Source organism: Triticum dicoccoides, chromosome 1B (assembly GCF_002162155.2).
Source record: "Triticum dicoccoides isolate Atlit2015 ecotype Zavitan chromosome 1B, WEW_v2.0, whole genome shotgun sequence".
Taxonomy (NCBI): Eukaryota; Viridiplantae; Streptophyta; class Magnoliopsida; order Poales; family Poaceae; genus Triticum; species Triticum dicoccoides.
In genome coordinates this window covers 159,563,367-159,570,647 of record NC_041381.1, presented here as the reverse complement: position 1 = coordinate 159,570,647, position 7,281 = coordinate 159,563,367, and positions in this window count along the sequence as shown.

Genomic DNA, 7,281 nt, shown 5'->3' with positions numbered 1-7,281 from the left:
GAATGCGAGATTCGCTAAACCATATACACGGTAATGATTTGGGTGCGGGATGGATTGATCACCATACCGACTTACTCTTATTATTCGCTTTGCTATATGGGATGGTAAATCTGAGTGACTTACCTATAGTAGAGCGACGACGATATTAAACCTTGTTTGAACCTTATAATGGTATAAGTATTTTTTCCCCTGTACAAGGCAGTTGTTGCCAATCGTAGGATATACGGTGAGGTTCAACCCAGACCCATTTCCTGCAGGAGAAACCATAAATGGTTGACCACCATGAGATATCGATAGATGTTTAGTATTGGCGCTAGACCTGTCAGCTAAGAAGACCCAGTCATGGAATAACCTTACTAGGATAAAATGGATACGAGAATTAAGGAAAAATGTTATGCCACTACCGGAAGAGCCCAGAGAAGGAATTTTCCCGAGATCTAAGCAGACCGACACTGTCAGGAATAAGGATGGAGTATATGAGTTTTGATGGAACCGTAACGATGCTTCTAAGGGTGGTAGTGCCCGTGACCCCTGAGACGATCGATGGATTTTGTGAAGACCTCCAAACCCTAACCTATTTCTTGCTAGCCTCTCCGAATCTCGAGGACGAGATTCATTTTAAGGGTGGTAGTTTTGTAACATCCCAAAATTCTAAATTTTGGAATGTTATAATAAATAGATAGTATTGGTTGGTTGTTTGATTGATTGACTGAAAGTGAGTGAATTTTGAAACTTTTTGAAAGTTAAATGAGAGGGAATAAAAGGACTTTCCCAAACTTTCATTTTTTTCTTTTATGATCTTCGGGAATTCAAATTCTTTTCATCACAAAACCCTGGAGAGAAGATGGCATGACTTCTTCCATTTATTTAAATGACAAGGGGTGTTGAAAATATTTGAATTTCATTTGAGAATATTTCCAATTCTGAAACTTTATGCAACTCAATGATTTTCACGAGCGAAGATAAAATGACTTCTTCAAAACATATGAAATGTGAGTTGGGAGTTTCAAAGAATTAAATTCAAAGTTCTTTTGAATTTATTTTTCAATTTGGAGTTATTTGAGTTTTATTCAAATTATTTTTCTCCAAAAATAAAATATACAGAAATTAGGGTAACATGATTCCCTACATCAGAAAATTGGAGAGAAATAATTTTGAATTCATTTTGCTATTTTAAAAATGATTTTACTGGATTTTTCTAGAGTAGAAGCACTCTTTGTTTTATTTGAATTTGTGTGTATTTTATTTGACGATAAAATAATGTTCATGTTGTAGAAAATCTTGTTCTGAAAATTTTGATATATTATATGCCTATGTAAAAAGAATTATTTATTTTGCATTACTTTTGTTTTGCCAGAAAAATGTTTTTTTAAAAAGACTTCCGCCGACTGGGCCAGCCCAGCGAGCCAGCCAGGCCACGGCCCAGCCAGCCCACGTCGCCCGCGCTGCTCGTCCCCGAGCTCGGGACGAAGTCCCGAGCCACCACGGCATCGCTGTCGCCGCCTTGTCCGCCCCGGCCTCTCCTTGCCCCTTCCCCACGCCTCCCGAGGCCGCCCACCCCCTCTCCTATAAATTCCGCCGAGCCCGAACCCTCTCTCTCTCCTCTCGCGCTGCTGCCCGCGCCGCAAAACGCCGCCGCCGCCGCCGGATCTCACCTCCTCCGCCGCCGCCCTCGTCATCGTCGACCGCCACCGACGCCACTCCCGCAACCGCCACTCCACGCCGCCCCTCCCCGTGCCTTCGCCGCTCTCCTGGGCGACCGGAGCCGCCGCCCCGACCAGACCCGAGCCTCGCCGCCGCACTTCACCGGGAACCGCCGCCGCCGCCGGTTTATTCGCCCGAACCGGTATAAACCGATTTAACCACCCCGGTTTTCCTTCGGGTTTTTTTTCGGTTTATTAAATTAGGTTTTGTTATTTTGCGAACTTCATTAGTTAGGTTCGGTAGCGAACGATTTTCGTTCGTTAGGTTCTGTTAGCGAGCGTTCGCTCGATAGATTTTTTCTTTTTATTTTAGATTTCGGCTAGGGACCCGTCTGTGAATATTTTATTTACGGATTAGCCCCTGGACTTCAAGCACTCACAACTTTTTACTCGTTTGTCCAAATCCAACGAAACCAACGCCCACTTCTATGTTACGATCTCCTCTATCCAGTAAAATAACTTAAACATGTTTTTGAAAGTTTAAAATTTGAATTTCAAACAGTTTAGTATTTGAACTTTGTTTGATTGTAACTTGAGTTTTATAACTCCGTTTGAGTTTATTCTTTTTGCAAATCGAAGCTCCTGAACCAAACTTTCTGATAAGGTCAAATTCACATAATTTTGGTACTATTAGAAATAGTTTCCTGTTGCAAGAGTTATTTGCTTGGTTTTGATGTTTTCCGAATCGTACTCCTCGTTCTTTCCGATCTTTTGACTGATTGCTTATGTGTGGTTACTATTGCTTGCTTACGATAGGTTGACCGGAGTATGACGAGTAGAACTATCAAGAGTTTTGAGTGCGAATCATCTTCATCAACATTGCAGGCAAGTTCACACTTTGATCATATCCCTTATTACCCAATTTTATTGCATTAGTTCAATCCTCAAACATTGCATGATTAGGATCTAATTAAATTGTGGGTTTTGGGAAGTATTTGAGGTAGTACCTACTACCTGTTTTATTTTCAAACCTTTGGGAGTTACTTCTACGTTTTCTTATTATGCCATGCTATGCTAGTAGACGTGGATTGGGTGAGTGTATCCATGACAGATGTGAGATTGTTGATTAATGGTTTATTTAAGGTGGCAACTTAAACACACATCTGGGTGGATTGAGACACCTGGTTTCCATCAGGACTTGCCTGTATTTCTTCGGACCGCCACCCAGGCTCAAAGGGATCATGAGATTATTCAACTAGAAACTTATGTGTGCAGCCACAAGCCATTATGGGCTCTGACATAGTTGATTAAGTCGTGCGAACTCTTACAGGTGGACTAGCAGATGTAGGGGAAAGTAGGTGTACCGGTCTACCCTTTATGTAAGGTGCTAGCGCTTCCGAAAGACTATGTCTCGGTCATCCGTTTCTCAAACATCATGTAGTGCGAGGAATCAAACGAAGGCGATCGAGTCTTGTGGGGAAAAGTGCGCAAACCTCTACAGAGTGTATAAACTAATCATGTTTAGCCGTGTCCCCGGTTATGGACATCTTGAGTATCTAGTACTTGGATATCATATGAATCTCATCATGTTACTTCTAATTAATATTGTTGGGATGTTAATGAGTACTTTTAATTGGGATTGAGAATGCTGTCAAACATTCTCAATGTTTAACAACCACCATGATAGTTAAATAAATTTATTCCTTTGCAGTAGGGAAAAATTGGCTTTACGCAAAACTGTAACCATAGAGCTTTTCCACCAGCCAAATATGCATGTAGTGATAGCCTTTATTCATCATTGCTCTACGGTGTGAATTTGCCAGTACATTCAATGTACTGACCCTTTTGTGGCTGCAACGTCTCATGTTGCAGGTCTTACGATGAGTAAGTGTTACGTTAGGGTTACGATTTGTACATTCAACTTTGTCGTTGGTGTTGATGGGAATCCACAACCTTGTTGCTTCCGCTATTTTGGATTGAGTTAATAGTATTTACGTTACTTTACACATGTGATTTACCTCTGTTATAAATCCTCGAGTACTGTGTGTGTCAGCATACCGATCCAGGGATGACACTTAAGCACAGAGACTTGATCCATTCGGGTCGGGTCGCTACATAACGCCTTAAGCAAGATGACATGATGTAGAGGGATAAACTCAAGCAATATGATATAAACCCCATCTTTTTATCCTTAATGGCAACAATACAAATACGTGCCTCGCTACCCCTATTGTCACTGGGTGAGGACACCGCAAGATTGAACCCATCACAAAGTACCTCTCCCATTGCAAGATAAATCAATTTAGTTGGCCAAACCAAATCAACATATCGGAGAGAAATACAAAGCTATCTTAATCATGCATAAAAGAGTTCAGAAAAGACTCAAATAATATTCATAGATAATCCGATCATAAATCCTCAATTCATCGGATCTCAACAAATGCACCGCAAAAGAAGATTACATCGGATAGAACTCCAAGAACAACAAGGAGAACATTGTATAGAAGATCAAAGAGAGATAAGAATCCATCTAGCCACTAGCTATGGACCCATAGGTCTGTGGTAAACTACTCACACATCATTGGAGAGGCAGCAAGGTTGATGTAGAAGCCCCCCGTGATCGAATCCCCCTCCAACGGAGTACCGGAAAAGGCCCCAAGATGGGATCTCACGAGAATAGAAGCTTGCGGCAGCGAAAAAATATTTTGGGTGTGCCCTCTGGTGTAGGGGAATATTTGAGTATTTATGGAGCCAAGGTTAGGGTTAGGAGAGTCCCGAGGGGCCCACAAGCCCTGGAGGCTGTTGGGAAACGTAGCATGCAATTTCAAAAAAAATCCTAAGCTCAGGCAAGATCTCTCTAGGAGATGCATAGCAACGAGATGGGGAGAGTGTGTCCACGTACCCTCGTAGAGTAAAAGTGGAAGTGTTTGCTAACACGGTTGATGTAGTCGAACTTCTTCTCATTCCGACCGATCAAGTACGGAACGTACGGCACCTCTGAGTTCTGCACACGTTCAGCGCGATGACGTCCCTTGATCTCTTGATCCAGCAGAGTGTCGAGGAAGTAGATGAGTTCCGTCAGCACGACTGTGTGGTGATGGTGATGGTGAAGTGATCCGCGCAGGGCTTCGCCTAAGCACCGCGAGAATATGACCAGAGGCATAAACTATGGAAGGGGGGCGCACACGGCTAGGAATAGTTGATGTGTGTTCTAGGAACCCCCTCCCCACTTATATAAAGGAGGGAGGGGGAGGGAGACATCCCTAGGCGCGCCCAATTAGGAGGAATCCTACTTGGGTCCTAGTAGGATTCGCCCCCCCTTCCTTTTACCGGAAGGGGAAAGAGGGGAAGAGAGGGGGAAGGAGGGAAAGAGGGGGGCGCCGCCCCCTCCTCCTACTCCAATTCAGCCTCCTTCCTTGGGGGGGGGGGCTACCCCTCTGTGGGCTGATGTGCTCCCTCCTAAGGCCCATATGGCTCATATCTTCCCCCGGTGGGGGTTTCGGTAACCCCCCCTAGTACTCCGATATGTACCCGATACATTTCGGAACACTTCTGATATCCGAATACTATCATCCAATATATCAATCTTTCCCTCTCAACCATTTTGAGACTCCTTGTCATGTCCATGATCTCATCCGGGACTCCAAACAATATTCGGTCACCAAATCACATAACTCATATAATACAAATCGTAATCGAACGTTAAGCATGCGGACCCTATGGGTTCGAGAACTATGTAGACATGACTGCGACACCTCTCCGGTCAATAACCAATAGTGGAACCTAGATGTTCATATTGGCTATCACATATTCTACGAAGCTCTTTATCAGTCGAATCGTTATGACAACATACATTATTCCCTTTGTCATCGGTATGTTACTTGCCCGAGATTCGATCGTTGGTATCTTCATACCTAGTTCAATCTCGTTACTAGCAAGTCTCTTTACTCGTTCTGTAATGCATCATCCCTCAACTAACTCATTAGTCACATTGCTTGCAAGGCTTCTTATGATGTGCATTACCGAGAGGCCCAGAGATACCTCTCAGATACTCAAAGTGACAAATCCTAATCTCGATCTATGCCAACCCAACAAACACCTTCGGAGATACCTGTAGAGCATCTTTATAATCACCCAGTTATGTTGTGATGTTTGATAGAACACAAGGCATTCCTTCGTTATCCGGGAGTTGCATAATCTCATAGTCGGAGGAATATGTATTTGACATGAGGAAAGCAGTAGCAATAAAATTGAACGATCATTATGCTAAACTAACTGATGGGTCTTGTTCATCACACCATTCTCCTAATGATGTGATCCCGTTCATCAAATGACAACACATGTCTATGGCTAGGAAACTTAACCATCTTTGATTAATGAGCTAGTCAAGTAGAGGCCTACTAGGGACACAGTGCTTTGTCTATGTATTCATACATGTATCAAGTTTACGGTTAATACAATTCTAGCATGAATGATAAACATTTATCACGAATAAGAAAATATAAAATAACAACTTTATTATTGCCTCTAGGGCATATTTCCTTCAGTCTCCCACTTGCACTAGAGTCAATAATCTCGATCACAAAGTAATGATTCTAACACCCATGGAGTCTTGGTACTGATCATGTTTTGCTCATGGAAGAGGCTTAGTCAACGGGTCTGCCACATTCAGATCCGTATGTATTTTGCAAATCTCGATGTATCCCTCCTTGAATAGATGTATTTTGTTGAAGCGTCTCTTGATGTGTTTGGTCTTTTTGTGAAATCTGGATTCCTTTGCTAAGGCAATTGCTCCAGTATTGTCACAAAAGATTTTCATTGGACCCGATGCACTAGGTATTATACCTAGATCGTATATGAACTCCTTCATCCAGACTCCTTCATTTGCTGCTTCCGAAGCAGCTATGTACTCCGCTTCACACGTAGATCCCGCCATGATGCTCTGCTTGGAACTGCACCAACTGACAGCTCCACCATTTAATATAAATAAATATCCGGATTGTGACTTAGAGTCATCCAAATCAATGTCAAAGCTAGCATCGACGTAACCATTTACGACGAGCTCTTTGTCACCTCCATAAACAAGAAACATATCCCTAGTCCTCTTCAGGTACTTCAGGATGTTGACCGTTGTCCAGTGATCCACTCCTGGATTACTTTGGTACCTCCCTGCTAAACTTATAGCAAGGCACACATCAGGTCTGGTACACAACATAGCATACATGATAGAACCTATGGCGGAGGCATAGGGAATGACTTCCATTTTCTCTCTATCTTCTGCAGTGGTCGGGCATTGAGTCTGACTCAACTTCACACCTTGTAACACAGGCAAGAACCCTTTCTTTGACTGATCCATTTTGAACTTTTTCAAAACTTTATCAAGGTATGTGCTTTGTGAAAGTCCTATCAAGCATCTTGATCTATCTCTATAGATCTTGATGCCCAATATATAAGTAGCTTTACCAAGGTCTTTCACTGAAAAACTTTTATTCAAGTATCCTTTTATGCTATCCAGAAATTATATATCATTTCCAATCAATAATATGTCATCCACATATAATATTAGAAATGCTATAGAGCTCCCACTCACTTTCTTGTAAATACATGCTTCTCCGAAAGTCTGTACAAAACCATATGC